This window comes from Heloderma suspectum, chromosome 9 (genome assembly GCF_057233095.1).
Source record: "Heloderma suspectum isolate Gila_16-S chromosome 9, 16-S_ref, whole genome shotgun sequence".
Taxonomy (NCBI): Eukaryota; Metazoa; Chordata; class Lepidosauria; order Squamata; family Helodermatidae; genus Heloderma; species Heloderma suspectum.
Genome location: NC_139466.1, coordinates 15638332 through 15651203, shown reverse-complemented (window position 1 = coordinate 15651203; position 12872 = coordinate 15638332).

Below are 12872 nucleotides of genomic sequence, written 5' to 3'. Positions count from 1 at the left end.
CACCCCAAATGCCTGCCTGAACAACCACGTTTTTAATGCATGACGGAAGCTCATTAAAGAGGGGGCATGGCGGAGTTCCCTAGGGAGGGAGTTCCACAGAGTGGGGGCCACCACAGAAAAGGCCCTCTCCCTCGTCCCCACCAGTCTTGCTGTCCTGGCTGATGGGACAGAGAGAAGGCCATCCGAGGCTGATCTTGTTAAGAGGCCTGTCTGGTGCTGTTGGAGGCACTCCTTAAGATAGGCTGGGCCGGAACCATATAGGTAGGGATGGGGGAGAATTTCTCCACGAAACTTCGGGGGGCCGAGTGCCAACGCATTCGGTCCTCCGAAGGTTGTTCGGGGAGAAATTCTCAGGCCCCCCCACCCCCCCCCGGGATGGGACTTACCTTTCACGAATGTCCCTCCCGGCGGCGGGTCCCGGCGGTGGTTTGGCAGGTCTTTCTCAAGGGCGGGGGCGGCAGCCAGTCTTTCGACTGGCTGCCGCCGCCGCCATTACAAGAAAAGTAAAAAAAAACAAAAACGCCCCTGTGATAGGCTACGTAACGATTAACATAGCCTATCACGGCTAGATTTGCAAAGTCAGCCGTGATAGTCTACGTTAATAGTCACGTAGCCTATCACGGGTGACTTTAAAAAAAAAAAGCGTGTACAGCTAATGGCGGCCCCCATAGGGAGCCGCCATTCGCGTTCCTTATTTGGTCCCTGTAGTCTACGTAAAGATTTGCGTAGACTACGGCGAAAATAAGGGCAACGCAAATAGCGCTATTAAGAAAAAACGCTATTTGCGTTGCCCTTATTTTCGCCGTAGTCTACGTAAATCTTTACGTAGACTACAGGGACCAAATAAGGAACGGGACTGGCGGCTCCCTATGGGGGCCGCCATTTGCGTACCCGCTTTTTTTTTTCAAAGTCACCCGTGATAGGCTACATGACGATTAACGTAGCCTATCACGGCTGACTTTGCAGATCTAGCCGTGATAGGCTACGTTAATCCTTACGTAGCCTATCACAGGGGCGTGTTTTTTTTTCTTTTGAAGTTCGTGGCTGGGGAGACAGGGCGCTTCTCCCCGGCCTGAATTTTGGCCGGGCGAGGCAGGAAGCCTCCCCCCCGGCCTGAATTTCGGCCGGGCAAGGCAGGAAGCCTCCCCCCCCGGCCTGAACTTCAGGGGGAGCAGCGAAGCGCCTCCCCCACACCGCAAAGCAAGCTGCGAGACCAGGTAAGTGACTTTCATGCATCCCTTCATATAGGGTTTAAAAGGTCAAAACCAACACCTTGAATTTGGCCCGGAAAACAACTGGTAACCAGTGCAACTCCTTCAGCACTGGACTGATGTGATCTCGCCGGCGGCTGCCTTTAATCAGGCGAGCTGCTGCGTTCTGTACCAGCTGCAGCTTCCGAACCGTCTTCAAGGGTAACCCCATGTAGAGCACATTACAGTAGTCTAAACGAGAGGAGACCAGGGCATGTACTACCGATGGGAGCAGATGGTCAGGAAGGAAGGGGCGCAGCCGCCATATCAGATGGAGTTGATACAGTGCTGTCTGGCTCACAGCTGACACCTGAGCCTCCATGGACAGCTGGGAGTCTAAAATGACCCCCAGGCTGCAGACCTGGTCTTTCAAGGGTAGCCGTACCCCATTCAACACCAGGTCGACATCCCCCAGCCTCCTCTTGTCTCCCACCAAAAGTACCTCGGTCTTGTCAGGGTTCAGCTTCAGCTTATTCCTCCCCATCCAGCTACTCACCGTCTCCAGACATTTAGACAGGGATTCTACGGCCAACCTTGGTGAAGATTTGAATGAGAGGTAGAGCTGCGTGTCATCCGCATATTGATGACACTGCACCCCAAACCTCCTGATGATAGACCCCAGTGGCTTCACATAGATATTAAATGGCATCGGGGAGAGGATGGAACCCTGTGGCACCCCACAAGTGAGTGGCCACGGGTCCGAAACCTCCTTTCCCAGTGCTACCCTCTGGTACCTGCCGGAGAGGAAGGACTGGAACCACCGCAATACGGTGTCTCCAATGCCCAACCCCTCCAGGCGGTCCAGGAGGATACCATGGTCAATGGTAGGGATGGACGAAAGGGACTTACCTCGTCCCGCAGCTTGCTTCGCGGTGGGGGGAGGCGCTTCATTTCTCCCCCCAAAGTTCAGGCAAGGGGGGGGAGGCACCCCATCTCGCCCGGACGAAATTCAGGCCGTGGGGGAGGCGCCCCATCCCTCGCCAACGAAATTCAGGCCAGGTAGGAGCACCCCATCTACCCGGCCACGAAAAAAAAAGTAAACACACACACACACACACACACACACCCGTGATAGGCTACGTAAATCGTCATGTAGCCTATCACGGGTGACTTTGGGGGGGGAAAAAAAAGCGCTTACGCAAATGGCAGCTCCCATGGGGACTGCCATTTGCGTTCCTTATTTTGGCACGTGTAGTCTACGTAAAGATTTACGTAGACTATGGCGAAAATAAGGTCAATGCAAATAGTATGCCCTTATTTTCGGCTGACTTTGGAAATCTAGCCGTGATAGGCTACGTAACGATTTATGTAGCCTATCACGGGTTTTTTTTTTTTACTTTACTTTTTTTTTTGCAATGGCGGTGGCGGCAGCCGGTCGGGAGACTGGCCGCCGCCCCCACCGAAACGCCGTCGGACCCACCGCCGAAAGGAACATTCGCCGAAGGTAAGTCCCATCCCGGGGGGGGCGGGGGGCCGGCGGAGAATTTCACCAACACTTTCAGGGGGCCAAATGCGTCGGCACTCAGCCTCCCAAAGTTTCATGGAGAAATTCTCAGCCAACCCTAGTCAACGGTATCAAAAGCCGTTGAGAGGTCGAGGAGAACAAGGAAGGAGCATTCACCCCTATCCAGAGCCCTCCTCATATCATCTACCAAGGCGACCAAGGCCGTTTCTGTCCCATGCCCAAGCCCGACTGAAATGGGTCTAGATAATCAGTTTCTTCCAAGTGTGCCTTCAACTGCATTGCCACCACCCGCTCAATCACCTTGCCCAAAAATGGCAGATTTGAGACTGGGCAAAAGTTGTTCAGAACTTGAGGATCCAAGGAGGGCTTCTTTAAGAGCGGTCTTATCACTGCCTCCTTGAGGGCTGATGGCATCACTCCCTCCTCAAGGGAGACGTTCACCACGGCCCGATCCCCTCACCCAGTTTTAGGGATGGACGAAAGGGACTTACCTCATCCCGCAGCTTGCTTCGCGGTGGGGGGAGGCGCTTCGCTTCTCCCCCCGAAGTTCAGGCGAGGGGGGGAGGCGCCCTGCCTCACCCGGCCGAAATTCAGGCCGGGGAGGAGCGCCCCATCTCCCTGGCCGTGAAAAAAAAAACTACAGAAAAAAAAACCCACACACCCGTGATAGGCTACGTGACGATTTACGTAGCCTATCACGGGTGACTTGGAAAAAAAAAGTATGTGCGTTCCTTATTTTGACACGTCTAGTCTACGTAAAGATTTACGTAGACTACGGCTAAAATAAGGGCAACGCAAATAGCAAAATCTTTACGTAGACTACCCCTGTCCAAATAAGGAACGTAAATGGTGGCGCCCATGGAACGCCGCCATTTGCGTACACGCTTTTTTTTTTTTTTCAAAGTCACTCGTGATAGGCTACGTAAATCGTCACGTAGCCTATCACGGGTGTGTGTGGGGTTTTTTATCTTTACTTTTTTATTTTGTAATGGCGGCGGCGGCAGCTGGTCAGGAGACCGGCTGCCGCCCCCGCCCCCACCGAAACGCCGCTGAAATGCTGCCGGGACCTACCGCCGAGAGGGACATTTGCCAAAGGTAAGTCCCATCCCGGGGGGGGGGGCGAGGGGCCGGCGGAGAATTTCCCCACCAATTTCGGGGGGCCAAATGCGTCAGCACTCGGCCTCCCGAAGATTTGTGGAGAAATTCTCCGCCATCCCTGCCCAGTCTCTCTCTGCAGCCCATAATGAGCCAAGATGGACAAGGATCAAGTAAGCAGGTGGTCGACCTTACAGATGAAAGCACCTTGTCCACTTCATCAGGAGGAAGAAGCTGGAACCGATCCCACAAAACCGGTTTGCCACAGACTGCCTCTTGCTCACTAACTGTATCCACAGCACACGGAATAACACTCCTAATCCAATCAATTTTATCGGCAAAGTGCCTTGCCAAGGCCTCACAGGGGAACTTAGAATGCTCCAGTGGTTCAGGAGCTACAGGACCGACCAGGCTCCAGACTACTTGGAACAGCCTCCTGGGACAGCACTCTGCAGATGCGATAGAGGCAGCATAATATTCCTTTTTTGCTGCCTTCACCGCCACATGATAGGCTGAAGATACAGCTCTAGCCTATGTATGATGGTCTTTGGAGGGAGACTTCCGCCACCGGCGCTCTAGCCATCTCACCTCTTGTTTCAGTGCTCGTAACCGTGGATTGAACCATGATGCAGTCCGAGCCCTGTTCAGGGGGAGAGGTAGGGATGGCGGAGAATTTCTCCCCGAAACTTCGGGGGGCCGAGCGCCAACGTGTTCGGCCCCCCAAACAGGTTTTGGGGAGAAATCCTCTGCACCCCCCCCAGGACGGGACTTACCTTCGCCGAATGTCCCTCCCGGCGGCGGGTCCGGCCGGCGGTTCGTCGGGTGTTCGTGCGGGGCGGGAGCGGCAGCCGGTCTTTCGACCGGCTGCCGCCGCCGCCATTCCAATGAAAGAAAAAAAAAACGCCCCCTGATAGGCTACGTGACGATTAACGTAGCCTATCACGTCTAGATTTGCAAAGTCAGCCATGATGGGCTACGTCAATCGTCACGTAGCCTATCACGGGTGACTTTAAAAAAAAAACAACACATACGGATAATGGCGGCCCCCATAGGGAGCCGCCATTCCCATTCCTTATTTGGTCGCTGTAGTCTACGTAAAGGTTTACATAGACTACGGCGAAAATAAGGGCAACGCAAATAGAGTTGCCCTTATTTTCGCCGTAGTCTACGTAAATCTTTACGTAGACTACAGCGACCAAATAAGGAATGTGAATGGCGGCTCCCTATGGGGGCCGCCATTAGCGTACGCGCTTTTTTTTTTTTAAAGTCACCCGTGATAGGCTACATGATGATTTACGTAGCCTATCACGGCTGACTTTGCAAATCTAGCCGTGATAGGCTATGTTAATCATCACGTAGCCTATCAGGGGGCGTTTTTGTGTTTTTTTTAAACTTTCGAGTTCGCAGCTGGGCGAGGCGGGAAGCCTCCCCCCCTGGCCTGAACTTCGTGGGGGGAGCAGCGAAGCGCCTCCCCCCCACCCCGAACAACCTTCGAGGACAGGTAAGGTACTTTCGTTCACCCCTAATCACGGCTGACTTTGCAGATCTAGCTGTGATAGGCTACGTTAATCGTCACGTAGCCTATCACGGGGGCGTTTTTTTTAAAAAAAAAATCTTTTGAGTTCGCGGCCGGGCGAGGCGAGGCGCCTCCTCCCCGGCCTGAATTTCGGCTGGGCGAGGCGGGAAGCCTCCCCCCCCGGCCTGAACTTCGCGGGGGGAGCAGCGAAGCGCCTCCCCCCCACCACGAAAAGCTTCGAGGACAGGTAAGTGACTTTCGTCCACCCCTAGCAGGGACGCAAATGGCGGCAGTCATAGCCGCCGCCATTTGCGTTCTTGCAGTCAGCCATGATAGACCACGTAAATGTTTATGGAGCCTATCACAGCTGATTTAAAAGAAAAAAAACATGTGTATGTAAATGGCGGCACCCATGGGCGCCGCCATTTGCGTTCCTTATTTTGGCACATCTTAGTCTACGTAAACATTTACAAAGACTAAGACGGCGAAAATAAGGGGAACACAAATAGCGTAGACGCTACGCTATTTGTGTTCCCCTTATTTTCGCCATCTTAGTCTACATAAATGTTTACGTAGACTAAGACGTGCCAAAATAAGGAACGCAAATGGCGGCACCCATGGGCGCCGCCTTTTGCGTACGCGCGTTGTTGTTTTTTCTTTTAAATCAGCCATGATAGGCTACGTAAACATTTACGTAGCCTATCACGGTGTTTTTTAAAAATCTAGCCATGATAGGCTATGTAAATCTTTACGTAGCCTATCACGTTGTTTTGGGTTTTTTTAACTGGAAATGGCGGCGGCGGCAGCCGGTCGGAAGAACGGCCACCGCCGCCGCCGCTGCCGAACCGCCGCTGCCGCACCACCGCTGGAGCCACCACCAGGAAGATCCACCCAAGGTAAGTCCCGTCCCGGGGGGGGGCGGGGGAGGCAGACCGTTTCGCCACCGATTTCGGGGTGCCGAATGCGCTGGCATTCCGCCTCCCCGAGATCCGTGGCAGAATTCTCTGACATCCCTACTCTCCGCTTCTCCAGAAACAAACACAAGGTGTAGTGCATGACCGGCTATATGGGTGGGCCCAGTTAGAATATGGTGAAGCTCCCAGAAAGCTATGGTCTCCATGAAGTCCCGAGGTGCTCCTGTAGGGATGGCCGCCGAATGTATGTTGAAGTCCCCCAACACAAATAAGTTAGGGGACTGTACACGCACATCAGAGACCACCTCAAGCACCTTGGCCAGGGAGTCAGTCGTGCAGCGGGGTGGATGGTACATGAGCAGAATCCCCAGACTGCCCTTCGGGCCCCACCTCCAGTACATGCACTCAGCAACCTTGGTCTCCCAGAGAGGGGGTCTGGTGAAGACCAAGGACTCTCGGTAGATAACAGCCACTCCCCCTCCCCGATCCCCAGCCCTCGGCTGCTGTGCATATGAAAATCCAGCTGGACACATGGCTGCAAGGGTTGGAGCAGCAGCCTCGGCCAGCCAGGTCTCCATAATACATGCCAGGTCTGCACCCTCATCCAGGATCATGTCATGGATGAGGGAGGTTTTCTTGGTAACAGACCTGGCATTGCAGAGCAGCAAATGGAGGCCAGAAGATGGGGTCACGCCTCCCCCAGCCATCCTTTGGCTCTGGACAGGCCCGGAGCAGGGGACAGATACTACACATCTCCCCCTTGTTCCCCTTACCTAGCATGGCCTGCCCCTAGCACTCCGCCAGCAGCTGCCGCCCAGTCTCAGTATGTTCTGGCCCCCAACATTCTCCCCACTGCCTCCATCAGGTGGACACATGCCTCCTCGCTCCCGCCTATCAGGCAGGCTACCCACCCCTAAAAACACAACAAAATCTCCCAGAAAAAACAACAACAACAAACAATTAAAAAAAAACAATTAAAAATCCCCTTAAAACAATGCCAGGCAGGAGTCCACAGGGAAGGCCTGGTGCTGGCGGTGGCGGCGGCGGCAGCAGGCGCGGCGGCAGCGGCGGCAGGCGCGGTGGCGGCAGGCGCGGCGGGCGCGGCGGCAGCGACAGGCGCAGCAGCGGCGGCAGGCGCGGCGGCGGCGGCAGGCGCGGCGGCGGCGGCAGGCGCGGCGGCGGCAGGCGCGGCGGCGGCGGCAGGCGCGGCGGCGGCAGCAGCAGGTGCGGCGGCAGCAGGCACGGCGGCGGCAGCAGCAGGCCCACCTCTTCCCCGGTGGTGGCTTCTCCTGCAGGCCCTGGCTCTCCCAGGCCACCTCAGCCAGCCAGCTTATGTAGCCCCTCCAGGGAGGGGCAGGTGGAAGCAGCACAGCTGACTCAGTACCTGGGGCCTGGTCCTGCAGGGACTGGCGGTCTGCCAGGCAGAAGTCTGCAGGGAAGGCCTGGTGGTGGTGGCGGCGGCAGTAGCGGCGGCAGCAGCAGCGGCAGCAGCAGCAAGCACACCTCTTCCCCGGTGGTGGTGGTGGTGGCTTCTCCTGCAGGCCCTGGCTCTCCCAGGCCACCTCAGCTAGCCAGTTTATGTAGCCCCTCCAGGGAGGGGCAGGTGGATATGTTATTTTGTGTATTAATGAGAAAAAAATATTGTCAACTGTATTTGGTTGGGATTTGATCAAAACTTTGAAGGGCTTCAACACAGGAAATGAAGGGAAACCATGGTGCCATAATATCTTTCTTAAAGTTAGGATTCCTTGCTTGCTGCACTTGCTGAGTAAGTTTATACATAATCATAGTCTCCCAGATTTTATCAACCCACTGCTCTTTAGTCGGTTGCTTTGGAGACTTCCAATTACATGCTGTACATGACTTTGCAGCATTATACAATTGCTTGAGAAGGTCTTTATTCAGGAATCCAGGATCATTAGGTTCAAAAAGATGTAGAAGCATAGCTTTAGCAGTTACCAGTGGTCTAATGAGAAGAAATTCATGTCAGTACTCAGCAACCGTGTTCCAAAAGTCCTGCACTGTAGAACATTCCCAGCAAAGATGAAAGTATGAACCAACCTGACCACACCCCTTCCAATAATATTGGCTATAATTTGGATGTATAGGTGAAGCCTTGCAGGATTAATTTACCACCTACTGAGAACTTTGTATTGTGCTTCCTTTATATTAGTTGTCTATGAATCTGAGCAGGGGATTCTACAACAGATTGGCATCTTCTGAATTACATGGATTCGGTAGACTTATGGACCTTTTTTAATTTCCAAAATTGTACACCAATTTAGACAAATAAAATTATGAAAGTTATGGAAAAATATGCTAATATATGTACCATACACACACACACACACACACACTCACACTCACACACACCATTGTATACATCTCTGATCTTTTCCAGCTTCTGCTGTGTAGCACTCTCTCTTTTTTGTGGTCTCTGCTCATTGATTGTATGCTGAGGTAAAAAAAAAAAATGCACACATTACGTGCCAGCAAAAGTTATATAAACTGTTGCAGGCTTTTTTGTGTGCCTTTCCAAATGGGGGAAAATACCCAGATTCTATGAATGGGCAGACAATGGAACAAAAGATGCCTGATAATCCACAAAACACAGATGGAATGGATTTAACAAAATCTATGCATCCTTACCCATATCACACTGTTCAGGAGCACCACCTGACTTCCAGAGGGTGGGGGGGGGAGTGTGTCACATGTGGCTGCAGGGTGGAGAAGGGGGTGGGAAGCTTTCCTTCCTTGAATTTCCTTAGGATCTTGTGATCCAAGCCTATTGTGATTAAAGTACTAATAAGACTCCTCAGTCATTTAGCATCTCTGTAATCCTCAAGAGAGCTTAATATTCCCCAGGCCTAATTCATCACAGAGATCAAAGCTTTTACTATCCCTCCTCCCCAGCTCAATAAATCTATCCCCTAGCACTCTACAATCCCCAGGAAACAAAGCTTGCACAATCCCACTTGGACTTCCAGCTCTCATTCCTCATGCCTCTCCCCTGTCTATTACTCCCATGCTTCTCTGGCTTGGACTCACTGCTCGTCCCTGCTGTCCAACCCCAGCCTATTTCCAGAACACTGTAATCATCTTTAGGTGAGGTGACATTGGGAGCAAGCCCAACTGGGACTCCAGGCCCAAATGATCTCTCACACCTATTATCTATATCTAAGTGTAGGCCTTTGTAACTTCCTAATTCCCTTTCCCCATTCCCTACCTGCAGCGACTGATTACGTAGCACCCCGGACGCAGATCTCAACTCAGTGCACTGGGTTTATTTTGGTATAATCAACTGAATTCTTCCTCCTTTGATGCAAGAAGATAGACAATCAGTTATGTTAAAGTTCTACAGTGGCAATATCTCTTGTTGCTGATGAATGGTCTTGCTAATGAAACACAATTTCTGCTAAATCAATACAAAGTTTGCTACAAAAGCCATGTTCAGTGCTTGCAAGATCAAGTTCCCATCTTTGGCTCATTAATCCTTGTAAGCAAGATCCAAGAGATAAAGGAAATAAAGAAGTTTCCAGTTATGATGCTCCTGGTATTTTCTAATAAATCTTACTTGGGGGAAGAAAGCAACCTAAGTTATTAACACCCTTACAATATCCCCAAATCCCTACTGGATCCTATTGCTTCTTGGTTGGTTCTTGAATATAATTTAGTGAAATAATGTATTCACCTGCTAATCTTCCAAGCAAAGATTCATTGGAAAGAGCTTTAATCCACTGAGAAGTCTACACTGGGAGGATTATACACAGAATTAAAGCTTTGTACCAAGGCACCAGATTTAGATAAAAAAAATGGCTTTAAAATCCAAAGCTAGAACAGAAAGTATCTCCTACATTGTTCAACACTGTCTAAATCTTACTTTTAAAAAAATGCTGTAATGTTATGTTACTGTTTTGAATAACCTTGGGAACCACCTATTTTATTTTATTTTAAAAATAAAGTTGATTTGGGTTTAATATTTGGAAAATGATACACTCTTTTTGTGTGTGACACATTTCATGGGAGATACATTCCAAGCAATGCATTTTTAAAATGCATGATCAATGGAGAGAGAGAAATAAGTAAATAACTGTAGATTCTAGATGCTGGACTAATCTAGATGGAGCTATTTTGCTTTGCAGTGAAACAAGGCTCAGGAAGGCATTCCTGTGGTAACTCAACCAAGAAATGAAACTAAAGCACATTCTCAGAGTACTTGCTAGGAAAATGGTCTTTAAGGGAAACTTTAGAAGTCAAATATCATTCCGTTGTTTTGCTGCTTTAAGTCAGGTGTGGAGAATTGTTCTAGCCATGGGTTGATGTCCAGGTCACCCAGCAACACCTGAAGGATGTCAGGGGGTGGTTCCCCTCCCAGAAAGCCCCACCCCGTGATGTCAGTGGAGTTTCTTTCCCTTGTCAGCCAATCAGTGATCAGAGATAAATGCAAGGTTTCCCTTGTCAGTGCTAGCACTATCACTAGCACCAACAGTGGAAAGGGAAAAGCCCATTCCATGATTCCAATCATAATACCGAAAATGCATTACATTAGGGAAATGTGCCTGCAAAAACGCATATATTAGGCAAAATTGCATACAAAAAAGCATGTATGAAGAGAAATGCAAACTTCTGTGCAAACTTGTGTCAGCGTGTGTGTGTGTGTGTGTGTGTGTGAATGCCTTGATCCTTGATGTGAAAACAGGATGAACTGAACTTAAGATCGGAAAAATGAGAAACTGAGAGAAACTAAAATGGACAGATTTATACATCCCTACCTGGGAGTAAGGCCCATTGAGCTCTTTCTGAGTAAACTCACATGAGATTGAGCTGTTAACCATTTTATTAAGGCATCAGTTTTCATGAACTAAAGTACATTTTATCAGATTTATTTATTTATTTATTTATTACATTTATATCCCACCTTTCTTCCATCATGGAACGGAACTCAAGGTGGCTACATGTAGTTCCTAGGTGGTCTCCCCTCCAAACACTGATCAGTCCCAAACCTGCTTAGCTTCATCAAGGTGGCTGCCTCATGTGCCTTCAGACTATCCATGGAGTGTTATCCTAAGCTGGCAGATAAAAAGCAATAGTCAAAATCCTATTGGCATCAAGTGCTCCAGTAGCAAACTATCAGCTAAACCAATGGCTGGTCACTCTACTAAGCAGTTGTCTAGGAAAGGGGACAGAGTGTAGGAAAATAAAGATCAGGAGGGGCAGGGAACCTGGTGGGCACTAAGAGAGGCATCTGCAGGCACACTAACGTCCACTCCAGCCTGTCCCTAGTGTCATGGCCTATCCCAACCCAGCTCACCACATCTGCACATTGAATGCAAATTGAGCTGCTGCCCATCCACAGGTGATGTCCCAAGCATGTGGAGCACCTGTACATGTGTGACCGCTTATGCAGAGCTGCTTTTTTCAGACATCTGAATATAATGCACAGATGTCATCAAGAGCAAGTAGGGGAGCACAACATCAGGACCGGGAGCACTGGCCCTGCTCCACCCTCCATGTGTTAGTCTTATGCATGGAGGTAATGCATGAAAGATAGCCTCTTACATGTGGTCTGAATGACATAGAGTTAGACACACTGGTAATGAGGAGGCTTGAGACAACTTTGAATGAGCCCACTCCGTAAGGATGGACTCGAGCTTTTCGTTTCACAATATCATTATCTCGATATCTGTGTTTATTCAAAGTCAATGGCATTTAAAATGATGCAAATTATCTAAGAGCCACCCAGCCTATTTGAGAGCTTCAGGTGCATTTCTATCTTTGCGTTGCTGTAAGGGCACCTGGGAACGTGACTTAATGTGGATTAATAAAAGCACGCTTCTGCCTTGTCCTTGGTGGATACTAATGGAAGGGGGAGCTCATCTAAACACATGGGGGGGGGGAGAAGTGATTACAAGTTTAAATTAGAGCTCATTAATTAGCAGCATTGCTAATATAAACAGTGAAAGTGCTGAGTCTTGAGGAAAAAACTGGCCAAAGAACCCAGTGCAAGAGACAGATTGTAAACTTTGCCTGATACAACACCAAGGGAAGCGTGGGTGGGGGGGGGGAGCAAAAAAAGAGAATGTTAAATTAGTTGCAAGAGACTGCAGCAGTGCATGAAATTATGCCTTATGGCATGCTGCAGAGATCTACTCCCCATGAGAATGCACAAGTTGAATAGAAGTAACTGCACGAAGTAAGCTATGTTTGCAGGGGAGGATTAGAATGGAAAATAACATAAGAGGGAAAAGTTTTGGGTTTGTCTGATGTGCCCTTTCTGATATAAATGTCAAAAACAGTCCTTTCAATGTACAGGTGTCTTTGATGAGATGGAGAACTCTCCTGAGTGGCAAGCATGCCCAAGACACATGATGAAGTCATGTGACAATGTGCGCTGCCTTGGACCTCCTGGGAGAAAACGTAAGATATAAATGTTATAAATAAATACTTGAGAAGAAAGGACCCTGCTCCCAAACTGCTCCAATAATGACTGAGAGGAGCAAAAGGTTGGATGCGCCGGATCTCATCTGACCTTGGAAGCTAAGCAGGGTCAGCCCTGGTTAATGCTTGGATGGGAGACTGCCTGGGAATCAGGCTTCCTGCACTGAGCAGGAGGTTGGACTCGATGGTCTTGA